The sequence below is a fragment of the Amblyomma mixtum genome, chromosome 3 (genome assembly GCF_055824585.1).
Source record: "Amblyomma mixtum isolate Tamu chromosome 3, ASM5582458v1, whole genome shotgun sequence".
Lineage (NCBI taxonomy): Eukaryota > Metazoa > Arthropoda > Arachnida > Ixodida > Ixodidae > Amblyomma > Amblyomma mixtum.
Window position 1 is genome coordinate 392,893,520 of NC_143014.1, and position 19,372 is coordinate 392,912,891.

The following is a 19,372-nucleotide window of genomic DNA, read 5'->3' on the forward strand; positions in this document are numbered from 1 at the left end:
TAGCACTTTGTATTTGCGAGACATATACTTAAATAAAAATTTGAATTACGGAACTGGTCTCCCCATAACAGTGATAAATGACGGTCGCTGCAGCCACCGATCGCCGATGGCAAACCACAGCCGGCCAGATTATTCGTCCAGCCCGGCGTTTTACCTTTAGCTCGAGGGGAAAGAAGACGGGAGAGGATAATTTGGCGTGCATTCACCCGCTACACGACTAGTGGACTAAGGCTGCCGTATACTGAAACAGCCAGACGCAGTGACGACCTCCGGTCAGCAAAGAGCGGCATTGCTTGCTGCCTGCGAAATCTCTAAACTAACTTCTCTCCTGTTATCGGAACACTGCGCACAGTAATTGCAGCTTTTTTTTATTTTGCGCACCTTTTATGCTGGCGCTGCAGGAACCGCGAGACACTGCTCTAAAGCATTCCTTTTTTTTTCTGCAGAAAATAAACGAAAGGCTTTATCTGTAAAACTTCTTTCTCTTTTTGGTCTCACGAAGGCGTTGACAGCCTTTGCGGGAGACGTCTTCAGAGCGTCATCGTGACGCAAGCGCACGTTTGCCCACGGTCACCTGGAAAGCGGATATCTTGCATTCGCATTACATGCCCTAGCCAAGCCCATCTCTTCCTCTGGATTTCGACTCGGATACCCATAACATGCGCTTGTTCCCAGTCCCACTCCGTCCCCTTCCTGTCTCTTAAGGTTACACCTATCATTTTCCTTTCCACACTTTTGCAAGCTGAATCCTTTTAGTTAGCCTCGAGGTTTTTTCCCCAGAGTGGACTACCGGTAAGATACAGCTGTTATATACATTTCTCTTGAATGAATATTCTTAGCTTTTATTCATGCTTTTAGAGAAACTGCGAAATGTGCTTGGCCCCACTCTTATTATTTCAGTTATTTTAATATCGTGATGCGCATCTGCGGCCACTACCTGTCCTAAAGACCGTATTCCCTTACCGCTTCCAGCACCTCGCTACGAATTGTAAGCTGCAGACCCCTTCCGAGACTGTTCCGTATAACACTGTCCCACCACTTTTCTAATGGGTTCAGAATTCAGCCCGGGCTCGTGCTTCGGCTCTCCTGGGGCTAAATGCTTGAAAAAGGGCCTTTGGTCACATCACCCGTCCTCGATGGAAAATCTATCCGCCAGGAACCATAACCTGCCTTGTGCGGTAAAACACATTAGAGCCCTGTTGTCTTCCTTTCGATGGAAAAGAAAATGAAGGGATATACACAGATATCAAGATAGGGTTTGCAGTAGCAGCGCCAGTGCACTTTTATCACGCAAGGAAGACGACAACAAAACCCAAAAGTCCAATAAAAACCGAAGCAAAGCCTCCAGACGACTCGATGCAGTCACCACACTTGTGAGTTTGAACCGGTGCAGAGGGGGCTCAAAAACGTTACGTCGGTATTTTCCAGCAATGAAAGTGTCTCCCGCTGCTGAAGAGATGTCGACGGGGTCACAAAGAGACCTGCAATCGCACCGTATACAGAATGAAAACCTCGTGGCATTGTGCTCCATTTCCCCCTTGAAACTCAGTACGACACGGCAGTGCCTTTTTGTGCACTCGGACAAAAGTTAGCGGCGCTGGAGGTTGGCAGCAGTCAGACCACCTGACAGCGGTACAAAGCGTCCCACCTCCGTGCACGGGCTCCGAGCACCTGCGCCTGCGCGCAGGAACCTCCGAGTTCTCTGCGCATGCGCTCTGGTACTGAATGCCTGCAGCTGGTATGTTCCAGTATGGGCTGTACAGCGGTTCCACACGTCTCTACCACAGTTAAGCCTCGTATAACGAATGGTAGCCTTATGCGCTAACACGCTCCTCAAATTAAAAACAACGACTGTAATGTTGCCACTGCTATCAGGAAGGCTAACTGCGTCCGATCAAAGGGAAGGCTGACTGCATGCCGAAACGCCCGCGTCATGCATTCGGTGTAAACACTACCATCGACCACGGGCGAAGTGGCGCGGCGATACGCAATGTTTCCTTCACATTTCTTCAGTATCCAGCGGTCGTGCGATTAAAAGCGCGGTCGCGGATGAGCAGGCGCTCACATGATACTACACGATGGCCTGGATCAGCGGTACGTGGTCCCGAGGTATCCAGGATCATTGTTCGTGGTATGAGAATGGAGAAGCCAGAAGTCTCGAAATCTCGACGCTGCGATCACGCCGTGACAGTACGAATGACCTTCGCCATTACTGACACGGGTGGGGACCAGATAAGTGCTCGCGTAGTTCCATACCTCTGCTCCCGAAAGACCAACGTCGCTTTTCGACATTTGGGTAGCAAGGCTATATTCCACAAATGCTGCGTGCATCACATAAGAAAAAAAACAAACAAAGCGCTGAGACGAGAGGAACATTTGGCAATCTAAAACGTGACACAGCCGGTATTCGCCTCCGCAGTAAATGCCAGTTCCGTCACCAAAAGGTGCTCCTTCCCTTGTTTGCTTAACTTGAAATGTGTTGTCACGCTGGGGCGAACAAGAAAAAGGAAGACTCCAATAAAAGACAATTACACCGTCACGAGGAAGTGGATATGCGCTGCTGTAAGGTGCAAAGCGCACGCGTAGATTAGTTGTCAACATATGAAGCGTGCCCAGCCAATAAGAACGGAAGCTTCAGCGGGCCGCCATACCGGCGGAAGCACCCGCCCAGTAACCAGCGACTTTAAAGCTGTCGAACGTAGTTCTCTCCATTTTCTTGCGTTCGCGCGGGCTGAAGAATAGATCGACGCTGCGTATGGCCTGCGTGGGTTCACGCGCCAAGTTCACTCGTCCCGAGGCGCGAGGAAAAGGGCGCGAAAAAAAATTGAAGGACTGCACCTTTCAACTCTTTCTCTTGCAGAAGCGAGCGTACGTACGCATCCACCCGTTCACTCCCTTAAACCATCCTTGATACCGCTAGTTTGGGCGTTGATTGCCCAAACTAGCGACTCTAAGTGAGAGATCGATTCAGTATTTGTCTCGAATGAAGAAAAGCCGGCTCTAAATTCTGAGCAGCAAACACAATAATATCGATGGCCATGCGTCCAGAGAAACGACGTCACACACGCACATTTATCTGCGAAATCTCCCCAATGGAGGCCAGGAAATGCGGAAAGTTTAAAATTCATTCACCCCGCTCATGAACTCTCCACAACAGGACCAGAAACCTACGGAGAAAGTACCATAAAAGTTACAATAAATTCATAGGAAGCAGAAAAGGCTGTAGTTGCAATTTAAATCAGTTTAGTCCGATATGATAATTCAATGCAACCTACTCAGAAACTCAATGCAATGACTCATGCATGCCATATCGAAGTACATACCAGTGCACGCTCCCAAATCATGGTTCCATAAACCGTGCTACACGTTTAGTGAATACATCAATACAAGTTGTGTTTAAAATTACAAACGTATTAATTACCAAAGTATATTACGAACGTATTGTTTTCGGTATGAATCCCCGACGCGTGTCCACAGTTGGAACGAAGTCGAAAGTCTGTTCGAGCATACAGATTTGACTTTCAAGTATGTTCCTCTTGAATGCCTTGTCTCCGCTTCGCCAGATGCCTGCTCCCCAGGCGCATGCAGCATGGAGCAGTCTGCTAGGCTAGCACACATGTACAAGTCCACTAGGAAGGTTCATCTATGAGGTACTGCACTTTGCATTCTTTGTGATCCATGGGTGCGACATCACTTCCTCCATCCTAGCCCAGTCTTTCGGTTCCTTCCCTGGCAGAGTAGAAATGAGTTCCTTGGCATCATCGGAGGCATGAGCAGGGGTCTGTATGTGCACACGTCGGATCCTGTCATAGGTAGTTCTTGCAGAGCTAGACACAAAAGGAGGCTTTCCGACAAGGAAGTCACAGATTACAAGACCTGGAGCCCAGAGATACACTTGCTCGTCGTAGACGCTGTTGTCAACCGTTTCGGGTGGCAAGTAATCCATGGTACCGCACAGGGTTTCACGCCTTGAAGACGGAGCATGGATGGACAAGCCAAAGTCTGCTGTCTTGAGCACACCTCTGTAACCGATCAGGATGTTCTCCGGTTTTATGTCACGGCGTATGAAATCGTTGTTGTGGCAGTACTGGAGTGTGGCCGGCTGGCAGCAGTTGTGGAGGGCGGTGTACGGGTAGGCCAGGCAGCCGTCGCTCACCCGGTGGTCTGGGAGCGCCCCGGACCGCAGCATGAGGAACAGCAGCAGCAGGTGGCCGAACACCAGGCCCGCCACGTCGTGCCACACTGCCACTAGCATTGAGATGGGCATCTGCACGCCCCAGGCTCCCGCCAGCAGCCGGTGCAAGATGCGTGGCACCTCCAGGTGAGTCAGGATGCCCTTGCCGGTCGTCTCCTCGTCCTGACCAGAGCACTCAAGCAGCAGCCCAGAATGTTCCGTAGCAGCGCCACCTCTGGAGGATGGGAGCGCGCGATGAAGAGAAAGTGTCACGAGCTGCGTGGAAAAAAAGACTCGGGCTTCGGGTTGTTGTAGTTGTTGCCTCTGAAGCCATGGCACATACCCACGGTGGGGTATTGGCCAAGGTTTGGTGCAGAACCAAAGAGGATAAAACAGGGTTCATTCAGGCTTATCTGAAGCGGCTCATAAATTAAAATTGAAGAATCTGCTGAAAACGAGCGACGAATTTTGAGAGATTTTGCTGAAATTTGAATGAAAATTAAGGACACAAAAAGGTGATGGGTAAAAGAAATTATTCGAAAATAATAAGCATAAGTAAATACATTTGGGAGCGAAGTAAAGGGAAAGTGTCGGCTCGAGATCAGAATTAAAAAAAACTTATTTTCTTCCCCCCCCCCCCCCAAGGACGCCTTGATATGGTACAAATCAATCTAGCCGGAATACTTGCACCTTGCAAGCGTATACTGTTATTTACCTGCCTATTTACTCACGCAGTCCTGAAGCTACACCACACCCCGATACTGCGGCTTCCACCGTCATCTACTTCTCCTTTCTACCTGGGTGGCCCTTATTGGATATCCGTCTACAATCATTAGGCACCTCGACATACAGTTCGAGTCGTATCTCTTTGCTGAGATTCTTCCCATTCTCGGCACGACTCGCCTGCGCACCACCGCGTACCACCCACAGATGAACGGCCTAGTGGAACACTTCCACACCCAACTAAAGACTGCACTCACCACCCTGGCTACAGCAATTGAGTGCGATCAGGGCTAAAAGGCCATCAGCAACATCAGGAGACCACGTCATTGCAGCCTATCTGAACCACAGGCGTGCGCCGACGCGTGCCGCCTGCGCGCGGTGGGCCACAAACGCGTTCCGCATTGTGCTAAAACAAGATTATCGTAAATCCGGTAGAATAAAATAATAAACATTAGCGACAATGTTGGGACGAAAAAAAATTGCAACACTCATAGAAACATGCAAACGAAAGAATATTGAGATACGACGCAAGGGAATAAACAAAACGCGAAGTGGTTGTTTCATGGCTTCCTGCGTTTTCTCGGCTTATGAATCAAATTAAATCAATTGATTTGGCGACAGCTATTCGTAGAGACTGAATAACACTCTGCTAGGCTTCTCGTCATCGTAGTATAGTAGGTGACGGCGTACCTCTTCGCGATGCAGTAGCAGCCGCTCTTTGAGACACGGTAGATATTGAAAATGTCTCATTTGAGAATCTGAGCGGAGACATACAGGAAACACGGGATGCCCTTGCACAAGTGGAAGCGCTGATCGCCTGACTCAGAATGAGCAGGAAACACTGAAGAGTGAAGGCTGAGAATAGGCCGTGCGTGTTGGACGCACATGAACCTACTTCTAGGCGTGCTAGAACCGCAGGTTTCAAAGTGTGGAGCTTCCCTTTTGGATGCTAGATGCCCTTCTGAAGTTCCCTGTACTATACAAAGTGACATTCTTCCCAAGGGCACTCCCAAGTGAAAAGTGCATTCCCAAATGCAAGGTAATCGGCTCATTATTGCAAATGGATGGTTTCACTCGAGTCCTTTCCAGAATTGGCCTTTGGCAATATATTCCCAGTATTGGGCCGAATACCTTATCTTGTGGGGTTTCCTTCAGTTGCCGCCGTAGTTGCTGAGTGGTTGTGGCGCTCAGCTGCCGGCCCGAAACCCGCGGGTTCGATCCCAGCCACGGTGTTTGGATTTCGGTGGAGGCGAAATTCCAGAGAACCGCGTATTGTGTGATGTCAGTGCATGTTAAAAATTCCCAGGTGATCGAAATTTCCGGAGGCCCTCACTACCTTCACTACGGCTCCCCCATAGTCTGAGTCGCTTTGTAAAATTAAACACCTTGCGATCCATAAACATTTCCCCGGTGGATGCATATGCCAGTTTTTAGCACACTCCACCACAGCTGATCACCCGGTTCAGGTCGTGTGTAATCCTTTTTGCGCGATGTATTTTTTTTTTCATTTAGCACATCTTACCGTCGTTAAATTACTTGTCCATCTACACACAGCTCTTCATCAGTGTCATCATTCTGTCCCTCTGAAAGGTGCTTGACTGGCTCCGACATCTACCCAGAGACTCAGTAACTTTGCGTGACTTAAAGGTGCACTGAAGAGGAATCTGAACTTGTCTTTTTGCCGCGGGAACTCGATGTACACGTTCCGAGCTTTCTTAGAAACTGCGATTTACTGCCCTGTGTGACCGATTGCCCCAATTAAATCGAATTAACGTCCGTCTCCCGCCTTTTTTTTTTAATTCTGCCTCGTACGATGGGCATAGTCGACCAACGCGTGGAGCGCCTTTCACCCAGTCCCGCGGCGGCTTGCCGCTCTGCCATCGGCGGAGTAATACGTAGTAGTCCGTAGTAGCAAATAGTCCGCGCGTATTTTTATTTCTTCGGGTTATTTTGCGGCTATATTATCTGCGAATGAAACAATTTATTCATGGAAACCTAAAAAACAAAATAAAGCGAAAGCAAAGCCTCCACGGGACTGGGTGAAAGGCGCTCCACGTGTTGGTCGACTCCACCCACCGTACGAGGCAGAATTTAAAAAAAAAGGCGGAAGCCGGACGTTAATTCGTTTTAATTGAGGAAATCGGCCACACAGGGCAATAAGTCACTGTTTCTAAGAATCCTAGGAACGTGTGGATCGAGTTCCCGCGGCAAAAAGACATGTTCAGAATCCTCTTCAGTGCACCTTTAAGAGGTGCCCCTTGAAGGTGCTGGGCAAACAACAGATTACCATCGGTAAGCTTTAAAAATCTTTAACGTTCGACACTGTCAATGCGACAGCATTTAGGTTCTCATCTCGCAAAGAAGTTCTGCCACGAAATTCTCCGATCGGTCGTGAGAGGTCACGTGACCTTGTGACGTCATCCAATCCTGGTCACTATGGCACGTGGCGTTCTATCTTCTGGGTTGTGGGTTACCTTCAGCCCGTGGTATATGGCTGTGAAGTTAATTAAAAAAATCGATGCAATTAGTTAATTTTCGTGTGGCCTGTGCATGAGCCGTACGGGAGCTGGGGAAGAGAAACCTAGGTCTCTCAAACGCCACCGGTGGCTGCGTTTGAAGCACCCGCCTGCCGGGCAGTGGCGCATCGCTTAGCCACTGCACCACCGCGCAAGCAGTGGTGTGAGGACTCCCTGCGTTCTATGAATGCGATCTACAGGGTCGTGACGTAATTAACACCGTAGACTAAGTATAGGGCACAGCCAAACTTGAAAATCCCAGGACATCGAAAATATTGCAAGTCGGCCAACCCTAAAAAACTAAAAAAGGCCAACTACTTTTTTTTTACAGTTTGAGTTGATAATCACAGCCCATACCATAGAGAGCACTCATTGCGGTAGAGAAAACCGTTTTTCAAGATACAAACAAGGAGTATTTCAAAAGAACAGAAACCGGGAAACCGAAACCGAAACTGGGTTTCCGCCAAACGATGTCGTCACGGTCGACCGTCATATGGACGTCAGTGATACTGTCACAGAACCAATCGTGTCCGCGTTGATTAGCGAAGCTCGCGAATCTAGGTGATAGCTTGGATCACTGGTTGACTGAAATGACGAAAAAATTCAGGAGGGCACTTTGCTAACCTAAAGTGCGGTGAGGCGGAAGCCTTACGCGCAGGGTTGCTTAAGAGTCGAACGCGACAGCGTCTTGCAACGCTGCCAGGGAGTCCACAGAACGCCATCGCCCCTTCGGCTCTGCGCCTATCTCGTCGGTAAATTGGTTTTTGTAGAAAGGAAATGTATCCGTCTCGCATATCTCGGTGGACACCTGAACCTCGCTGTAACGGGAAGGGAGGAAGGTGGGAGTGAACGAAGACACCGTATTCACTAGACGCGCCTTTGTTCATTTAAAACCATCGAGCTGGCATGGCGGAGTGGTTAGCGTGCTTGTCTCGCACTCCGGAGACCCTGGTTCGATTCACCAACTAGACCAATTTCCTACTCGGTTTTATTTATTTATCTCGTCTGACTAGAAAGGTTAATTAGGCTAATCGTTTAATTAAAAAATTAACTAAAGCCAGTCCCACTAACTTGGAGCATCACTATACCATCCCTTTGATTGGTTGCATGGTCACTAGCCAAAGTACAAATAGCCCCGTTTGAAATTCGCGCACTTTAGACCAATTGGACCAATTGAAAAGCGTAACATTTCTGTCAACAACTCCTGCTTACAGCGATTAAGCATTAAAGGCTTCCGTTAAAAAGCAGCTCGATATTCTGTCCAGCAAACGGAAAGCGAATATCGACGGGCGTGCATCCAGTGACGTCACACACGCAAGGTCAGCGGGATGTTGGGAAATTAGTTCCCTCCGCCGCGAAATTCGGCACAAAGGACAACGAAAGTAAGTAGAACGGACCGTTAAAGTTTCTGTAAAATCAAAGGAGGCAGAAGAAACCACTTTCAATCTGTTTAATAGCGGATTAGGGTGGATTAGGTGCTCGGAGTTGTATAATTCGATATGATAATCGTGTGAAAAGAACTCAAACATTTCAGGTGTTGACTAATACGTACCATATAAGTTTGGAGTTTTGCCGGAAAAATCGCAAGAACATTTGACGCTTATTGCATAGAGCACAGTAGCGAACCTAATTACTATCGCATTTTCATCTTTAATAATGGGGTTGACAAGGGCGCCAATGTTTCTGACCCTTAGCACCATTTGAATTTTCGAAATGTATAGTAGTCCATCCGCCTAAAACAATGTTGCATGAAACAAGCCGGATGTTGCACCGCGTTGTAAAAAAATTTCTTTATGCTTTTTGTGTTGCACTATTAAGACATGATAGTTGATATTCTGTATGTATCCGTATGCAGACTTAAAGAGCCCTGATGCCTTTGTATGTAGATACGGTTGATTTGGGGGCGAACACACTCAACAGGATGTGAAACGGCTCGAGACCGTATGCCTTTACACATGGTGACAGCCGCTGAATCTTTTTTTAGAAGCACTGGTGCTATTACAATGGCCTTCACTTCCTCATGTGAAAAAGAACCAGGTTAAAAGCACGCAAAACCTTTTGGGCCGTTACGCAAGTAAACAAAAAAAAATTCTGCATTACGTACTGCTAACTCTAATGGAATAGTATGGGATAGGGGTGGCATTATTTTCTTTGACTGTTTTCGGTTAAGCAGACAAGATCACTACTGGTAGACCAGTTATGTTCTAAGAGGCCACTTAAGTCCTGAGAAAGCTCAGTAGAGGAGTGAACTGGACTTTTCCAGCACTGAGAGATGCAGAACTGCTCAAAGGCCAAGACCTCTGTAGAAAGCGTGGGCAGAGTTGGCTGTGCCCATCGGGGATGTTACTGACATGGTTCACTAGACTATGCCATGCTGCCTCAAGCAGCTCGCCATCCCTACCATAAGTGCAAGCACAGCAGCACACGTGATTGATCAGCACAGCAGGCTCCATCTGCGTTGCTAGTACGACGCTCAACTGTCGAACAAAAGGGGACCGACGACGCAGTAGGTCCGCGTACTCTGGCTGTGAGCGGAGCGCACAGGCAGGTACAATGTAGCGAGCACTCCTCTCGCGCAGGGTGAACTGCGGTACAAGCGAACAAATTGTTGCCGACGCATCAGGTTCGTTCGACGCGATCGGTTAGGTTAGGCACCGGCGGGTCGTTTCCCCCTTCCGCCGTGAGCCGCCGTTTCAAAATAAATGTAACGGCAGCGAGGGGGGTCGCAAGGGGTGAGAACAAGGTTGGCGCATCGTGCGTGTCGGAGGCTGTTGGAGGCATTGGGGCCAGTGGATTGTGATTCCTTGACCAGCGCCGTTAGTTGCACGGTTCAGCTGGCGGCGTCGAGGAGGTTTCTCATGGTCGCAAAGGGCCCAAGACCATTTTTGCCCCGAAAAACGAACGAATTGTCAGGGGCGCTCGCAATTAACGTTAGTGGCTGGAAAGTAAAGCCTACTTTGCACGAAACCGCGCGCCCCGCGCATCTCCAGAGATACGGGGTCAACTAAGCCCGACCCTGGCGAGCCTTAGGCCCCGCCCACTTACATATACCTTCCAATGTGCACTACGAATGGGTTAAATTGTACGAAAGCACAAATAGTATGTACAGCTCCGCGGAGCTGCCGGAGCTGGTGAGTGAAGCGGCAAAGGACCGAGTGGAAAGAGCGTTTCGAGTTTGTTTCGACAGCTTTCAAATCGCCTTTTCTTAACTCCCTTGCATGTTGTCTTCCATCCCTAATAACTCATTTTTGTTAAGATGCTCGAAGTTGACTGCCCCAACCCGCTACGTTTTGCCAGGCTAGCGTACGGAGACTCAAGGTGCTCTCTATACTTGCAACTGCCTTATACTATCATTGACCATCGTGCCATCATCATCCTTCATCGACCGCGGGGATCATCTGACCAGCCTTAGCATGCTCCTTCGAAAGTTAACTAGCACCTGCAGGGTGCTTAGAGTTTCTCGGCGGTTCCGCGCTTGTAAATCGAGGGGCGTAAAAAACGAAGCCACGCGGGCACACAAAGCTTATAGCCGCAAAGCCCCAAAACGTGCCTAAACTCACCTGGCCGCCTGTGGCGCCGGCATGTATCTGTTTTCTTTGGCTTCCAACATTCAGGTTGTCTTTTTTCTGCTTTCTGGGTGTGATAAAAGCGCACTTGCGGTTTCAAAATAAAACTTACTTTAACACTGAACCGCGTAACTCGTACTGCTGTCGGTTCAGAGTGTTTGGCGACGACGACCTGTTTAAACTTCTAATTACAGGCAGCCTGGACTCCAAAGCAGTTTTCTAAAGCCTCTGTATGGTTTGTCAGCCTCAGAGATTCGTGGCTTCTTTTCTCCTATTTTATCATCATACGTGTTCTTGCGAGATTGACCCGTGGCAGCGATACCTGTATTTTTGTTCGTACTCTTTTCTACCTTACATGAGCTTTGTTTTCACTGAGTCGCTTTCTTGCTCAGGTGCCATAACCACACGGCACCTGCTCAAATCAGGCTCCATGTGGCGGGTAATGTGCCGATGCTTGCTTTCAGGAATTATGTCCTCATAGCTGTCCATTAGCGGCGTTCCATCCAGGTCCTCTTCATCCAAAGTCGCCTCAGTCTCTGCAAGGCTTGACGCTGCAGCTGCAAGTGCTGGCTCAGATGGTGACTCCTTGGGACCTCGCTAAGCAAGCCCGGCAACAGATGAGTCGGCTGCAGTGGGCGAGTGCAGGCACCCGGCAGCCTCTTGATCCAGGAACTGTGGCAGCAGCAGTGCATTGCGCTCGGGGAAGATATCTGTCCAGCTAGCGGTCCCGGTACCTTGTTCCCATCTATATACTGGTCGTCACTTTTGAGCTGCAAACTGGGATCAGGCTGCTGTGGCGTCGGTTGTGGAGAGCGAACCGGACTTGGAGTGCTGTCTTGCAGATCAATGCCAGAGTGGTCGGTGTCAGTGTCCGTGGGTGTCGGGAACTGTCTGGATCGGTCACTGTAAATTTTTGTCTCCTCTGAATGGCATGCCTCCACTTCGCCATTTGCCTGCTCCTCAGGATGAGACTGCATGAAGGTGCCTTCTAGGATCTGGCCAGTGGTGCCAAGGTCAGGGCTAGCTTCCGAACTGTTCGAATGTGGTGTGGAAAATGTGACCCTCCGCCCTGATGGATCTGCAGGTATTCGCTGCACCTCCTCGTCGAGATCTGTGGGCGTCGGACATGTGCGAGCATGTTCTTGTTCGGAACCCCTTCGAAGGACAACTGGCGTGGAAGTAACAGGTGGGAGGTTCACGAGTCGCCGGTTCAAGAGGGACGCAAGTGCGCTTGTAGGTCGGTGTGCCGCGCAGGTTGTCCGTTGAAGATGGCCCTCCCACAGAGTGACGGAAGGCGTGCACAGGATCGATACTGCATCCTCCTCCGGCTTGCTTTGCGGGGTATAGTAGCTGGCAACCGGAGCAGACATTGAGGCACACGATTCACTCACAGCTGTCTTGTCGGGAGCAAAAGGCATACCGGGTGGCTTTGACGCCTCTGCAGCACCCACAGTGGCCCTCACTGCAGCCACCTGCGTTGGCAGGCGAGGCGTGATGCCCCTGTGCGGCTCACGAGTTGGCACAAACCCCGGGTACTGCTCTGGTGTGGCAGGCTGGTTTCGCCTGCTTGACGCTAGATTGAGCTGCGCTTCCGGCAGGGGCATTGACCGCGCGAAGCTCTGCATGAGTTCCTGCGAGGCGGAAAAATTCTCCCGCATCTCGCGAAGGCATCAGTGCTGCATCCTCCCCTTCTGAAACAGCTCCTGAAGGCAGCCGGTCAGCGGCAGGACAGCATGGGGTCGTACACCCTGCAGGAAGTGCAGCACCACGTAGCAAATCCAGGTCGGCTCGGCCAGCTCGCAGATTAAGTTGACAAACTCCTCCTCCTCCGTGGAAGACAGCGGCACTTGCAGAAGCGGCTCCAGCTGCTCACGGGCTTCACGCACTTTCGATTTTATGACCAGTGTTATAACGCATCCGAGTAGCTGCTCCAGGCTGTAAGGGTGACCGTGCCCGCTGATCAGCTCCAGGGAGTAGATGATTCGAGAGTTGGCCAGCAGCACGTCCAGCTTCAGGGTCATCTTCTTAGGCGTGGAGGCCATCTCCGTGTGGCCGATGCAGCGCAGGGCCAGGCGGCGCTGGCACTGAATCATTAGGCGCTCGGCGGGGCCCCGCAGGGCACCCAGAAGCGGCCGCAGTTCAGCACCGGCCTGTTGTTGTCCCTGCAGCATACTCTCCATCCCTTCCTCATAGTTGCCATGGACGAGGTGCCAGATATTCTGGACAAGACTATGCACGTCAGAGCTCAGGAGAAATGTAGACAGGAAAGGCTTCAGCTTTTCCTTTACCGGTAGATAGTCGTGGATGGCGAAGGCGGAGATGTGTAGTAGGAGGTAGTACGTGACGACGTGCGGCGGCCAAGCCTCGACACCACGTATAAGACGGATATCGGTGGCGCAGTGAATGCTTGGTGACAGGTAGCTCACTCGTAGGTGACTGCCGTCGCTGGCCGCATCTCCCAGGCCCGCCTTTACCAGCACGATGTTCACCAGCAGTCTCCTGCCTCGGTCATTCCTGGGCGTGTTGGCACCAGGTCTGGAGGGTGGTGTACGGGTAGGCCAGGGAGCCCTTGCTCACCGGTTGGTCGGGCAGCACCGCGTACGGCAGCAACGAGAGCAGTACAGGACGCTGCCGAGCCGCAGGCGCGCTACGTCGTGCCACACTGTCAGCAGGCCTGGCTTGGTCATCTGCTTGTCTCGAGCTTCCCCCACCAGCCGGTGCCAGAGGCGTTGCTCCTCGAAGTGACTCAGGATGCGTTGACTCGCCATCACCTCGTCCTGACCAAAGCAACCAAGCAGCGGCCCGTAAAGTCCAGTAGCAGCAATATCTCTGGATGTTCGGAGCGCGCGAGGAAGTAGAAGCAACGCGAACCCCGTGACAGAAAAGCTCGGGCTCCGGATCGGCTCGAGAACGGAATAAAAAACTGCTTTGTTTACACCAGATGTCCGCTGTGACACAGTCAACATTGAACAAGGCGAACCACTTTCACCTTGCTTCACCTTGCACACCTGTTGGCCGGAAGCAACCACAGTCCCCGGTACTGCTAACTCTGCTGTCTCGTCTGCTTTCCTTTCTACCTTGGTGGCCCATTTTAGATGTCCGTCTACAATCATCCAGAGCCTCAGCGAACATTTCGAGTCGTCTCTCTTTGCGGAGCTCCTTTGCATTCACGACGCAACTCGCCTGCGCACCACCGCGTACCACCCCGAGACGAATATCCGAGTGGAACGCTTAAACCGCCACCCCATGGCTGCACTCACCGCCCTCGCTACACCAGTGGAATGCTTTCAGCGCAATCAGGGCGTGAGCAACACCAGGACTCCGCGTCTTGCAGCCTATCTGAGCCGCAGGTGTACGCCGGCGCGTGCCGCCTGCACGCGATGGGCCACAATGGCGCACCGAACTCTGCTAAAGCAATATTGACGGAAATTGGCGGTGGCTTGCCAGCTCTTCGATGTCAGTACTGCACATACTTTTTTGAAGTATCGTGTGGTCAGTGTGTACTTTAATGCCGATTGACGCGGCGCTCTGGTTGCATTTCCCACTCGCGCTTCTGCGGCTGTTCTTTGAGCGCGCGCTCCCGCCGTGTCGTCGTTCGTTGCTTCGTTTCGTTTCGTAACACGGCATGGTCGCTCTTTATTCACGTGACGTACGAGACAAATAAAGAAGCGCGCTTCTAGCTGTGCTGGTAGCCATGTGCCATCAAAAATGAGCATTGTGTCTTTTGTTTTGTACTGTAGGTACATAAGCAAGCGGGAAATCCATCGCGCCCTGAATTTTTATTTCTCGCTCCGCTCATCCACGAAAATGGCCGTTCGAGATTCAGGCATTCTACTCTAAACAGGATATGCCCTCGCGATGCATGCCAACGTGTTCAGGCAGCCCTTCATGCCCCCGCCGCTCTTATCAGTGGTCGCAGTGTGTCGGGAACAGCAGGTGGAACAGGCGACATGTGATCGCCGGCATTTCATTTATTTATTTATTATTTATTTATTTATTACCTGCATCGCCTGTTTTAGGCATTACAGCAGGGGGGCATCATCGCAACAAAAGCACTTCGAAATCACATGCGCAAAACGTGGTAACAACATTCGATGGCAAAGCATTCCAGTTTCTAATCGTACGTGCAAAAAAAGAATAACGCAAGACATCACTTTTAAAAGAAAGTTCACGAACTTTCAGAGAGTGGTCACGCCTTTTTGATATATAAGATGGAGGTTTTGTGAATAGATCTCTACTTATACCTGTTTTACACTGGTATATATTATGAAAAAATTTGAACCTCAAATCTTTCCTGCGCTCCTTCAGCTCCTGCCATTTCAGTTTGGTTTTAATTTCTCGCACACTAAGATTTCTACTCCAATTACCGTGAACAAACCTCACTGCCCTGTTTTGTATCGTCTCAATTGCATCAACAAGTTCGGCAGTATACGGATCCCAGCACACGCAAGCGTATTCTAATAACGAGCGGACATTAGTAAAATATAACTTTTCTTTGAGACTACTTGGCAGCTGACTAAAATTGCGTCTTAAGAATCCCAACACCCTAGAAGCTTTAGTCTTTACGAAGTTAATGTGTTTTGCCCATCTAAGATCTGACGTAAAAAGAACTCCCCGGTATTTATGTTCTGAAACGCTTTTTAAATCTGCGCTACCTAATGTATAAGTGTTTATTTGATATGACCTCTTTCTTGTAAAAGTGACGTGCACACACTTTTCCACGTTAAGAGTCATCTTCCATTTAGTGCACCATTCCAGTACTGTATCCAGATCATTTTGCAAGCACTCATGATCACGTGCATTATCAATCACCCTGTAGACCACACAGTCGTCAGCAAACATTCTGAAAGATGACTGAATACTTTCAGCAATATCATTTGTAAAAAGCAAAAACAAAAGAGGACCCAAAACTGAACCCTGGGGCACTCCTGAAGTCACATCAACATAAGCAGATGAACATCCATTAACCACCACGGTCTGCCGTCTTTGGGAAAGGTATTCGGCTATCCACATAATGATACTTTCGTTAAGTTTATACGTTCGCAATTTGGAGACGAGAAGGTCATGAGGAACAACGTCAAACGCTTTCCTGAAGTCGAGAAAAATACAATCAATCAGTTGTCTATTGTCGATAGCTACCGCTAAGACATGGGTAAATTCAACCAGTTGCGTTGAACAAGAAAACCCTTGACGGAATCCATGTTGACTAGGATGAATAAGAGTGTACTTGGTGAGATGATACATAATGCAACTATAAAGAATATGTTCCATTGTTTTGCACACTACACTTGTTAGTGACACCGGTCTGTAGTTCTCCACGTGATTTTTTGGTCCCTTCTTATGTACGGGAAAAACACGCGCCATCTTCTAATCATTAGGTAATGCAGTTTCAACCCAACTCTTTTGGAATAAAAGCAGAAAATATTTGGACAATATCACTGAACATTTAGAGATTAACGCGACAGGAATGTCGTCTGGACCACATGCTTTGTTTGCTTTAATGCCATTGAAAAGTTTTCTAATACCCATCACGCTAAAATTGACTTCTGGCATTAAATCTACTTCAATCTGGGAAACCACATCAACCGTGCGCGAGAAGCTCAGATTGAAGACTAAAGAAAAGTAACTACTGAACAGCTCAGCCTTTTGTGCATCATCATTATCTATTGCTCCATGATCTATTAGCGGAAGGATAGAAACACCGTCTTTACCATTGCGTCTAACAAATATCCAGAATTGTTTTTGATCTTCAACTAGCTTCAGTCCAAGGTCCTGAAAATAGGATTCCTTTGCCGAAATGGCCATGTTTCGGAATTCGCGTGCAAGTTTATTAAGCTCAAGGTTTGCTCTAGCGCAGCCGGTGCGTTTTGTCTTGCGATACCGCACTCTACGAAGAAAAATACGCAGTTGTTTATTAAACCACGGTTTATCTCTGGATCGCTTGTTTGACAAGACCCGTGTCGGGATGAAAGCTTCGCTGAGTGTAAACAGCTTCTCTTTAAGGATGTTCCATAGCTGTTCAGTGCTCAGGTCGTCTGCTAGCGTACCAAACGTTGGATAAAAACACTCAAGGGCTGAATTAATCGCATCAAAGTTGCCTTTACTGTAATCGTACAGTTTTCTAGTGGGTTTCTTAATAATTGGCAAATTTTCAATATTAATGTCAGAAACAAATACATTGTGGTCACTAATACCAGGCAAGACGTGCACATTTGATACAATAAATATAAACTACCAGAAGCAGTAGTTCTGGGATTATTGTGTAACCAGTCAATGTCAGGCAGGTTGAAGTCCCCCCCCCCCCCCCCCGTAAAAAACATGTGATCACATTTAACAGTATCGACTAGCTGCGACAATTTGGCAATCTGTTCGTAGGTTGCATTCGGAGGCATGGAATGCATTCGCTCGTCTAACAATCGTAGCCGCGGGAACCCCGCACTTGACGTCACTCGCATCGCACTCTAGGCGGCGCTGTTTGTAGGGCGACTCATGTTCCTGTGTTCACAGTCGTGTCTTATGACTGTGCCATCTAATGATAGTGACTGGCGAGAAACGCAATGCTGCTGCTTACAAAGCAACATTGGCTAAATAACATCATTTTACGCCAAACATCATCAGGCCTGATGCCCTTTGAGCTGTAAATCCATTTTTATTGGTGAGTGGCGAATGCATGAACTTCACCTTTTGATTTGGCTATTGGCTGCCGGCTAATTTCACGGGAGGAGCTAATCCGCAACTCTTTGTCAATTGCTGCTCATAAATACCATGAATACACTTGATGCTGCTCCAATTTTTGCTGCACCTGTGTTGATGTATCGCAAGAAGGCTGGAATTGTGATATTGTGTGCTTGTTGCAACCAGAACACCACAATTACCCAGGAAATATAATGATGCAATATTAATTTATTTGTAATGTGCATTGCAAGGAAGTGTGGTAATTATGCATCATGAAGTCCACACAGTAGAAGTAAAGTTACCAGCGATTTAATTCTTAGTAGGTAAGAGATCAGGTCGATTGTGTTTAGATGTTGTATTTGATCTGCCCACCCACTCATCGCCATCCTCGATCCACCTACCTACCCCTCTGCACCCTCCAAAAGCTCCACCCGCCACTCATATAACCGCCTCCGTCCATTTTCACTCTGCAGAAGAATTCTCTCGTGTGTGTCAAGCCTCGGCTCAGAGTAAGCATTGATAAGAGTAAAAGCATCAAAATAACCATCCAAGGAAAATCCAGCAGCTTTTTAATTGTCGTATCCAATGTCGGGTCATGCCGCATTTTTTCCTTTTTTTTCTCGGGTTGGTCACAGTGACAAAATAGCTCTGCAAACATTTAAATAATTTTACAGAAAGTACAAGTAAATCTAACCACAGGCTGGCTGTGGCTTCCAAACACAAGACCTCCGTAAGTCCCGTATTAATCGCAACCACCAGTACTACACCAAAAGTAAAAAAAAAAACAAATTCCTCTATGCTTTCCTTGGTTTGTATGACTTTTGGCTTCCATATTTGCGATGTGACCAGTTCCTTGTTTCCCTAAGCATATCTGCTCACTAGCACTTTTAGGCTCTTGGTTCTGATAGTATTGGCACCTGTCTTGACAGGTGTAGCATGAGAGGGCCCTCACGCAGCTGCCCCCTGGTGATGGTCCATTAGTTGTTCATTCTCACTTTTTCAAGGTGATTTGCAGTGCAAATGTGTGCCTAAAGGGAAACGGCCCAAACGACATAACAGTTCATGGTAATCATTGCTGTGCTTGTTTCATTTCCTTCCCTTATGAAGTGAATTATGAGTAAATAAAGCCTGCACTTGACTTTAAACAACTTCTTTAAACACGTAACCTTAGGAGCCGGTGGAGGCAAGAGCAAAATACGTCTTTATTGGTGAAACAGTTTCATTTATTAAAAAACAGCATTTTTTTTGGCCCCTGGATTCAAACGCGTGATGTCAAAAAGAAAACTCTGTGGTCGCAGTTTGCAAGAGTACGGAGAGTATGCGCCAGCCTCAGAGATCAGCTTTTTATTTTTTTTTTATATTTTGACATTTTTCGAAGCGCTAAAACAACATGGACGCAGAGAGAGCGCAGGGACGATGTTGTTTTAGCGCTTCGAAAATTGTCAAAACTGCACCAACTAGCCCGATCCGCTACCCTTCTCATTTTTTTTATACAACCACTATTTGTTTTGGCAAAGGCCCCTGCCGACGATACCCACGTAAACGTTGAAGAAGGTACCTTAATTTCTTGACTACAGTCCCCGGACTATACATGTTTAAAAGGTTAATTTTTGCGTCACCGCGGCGGACTATGGTCTGCAAATCACGGTATTTTGTGCTCGCCCACCGAGCTCAATTAAAGAAGCTTTACCATTTCATTTTTAGCTCATAAAATCCTC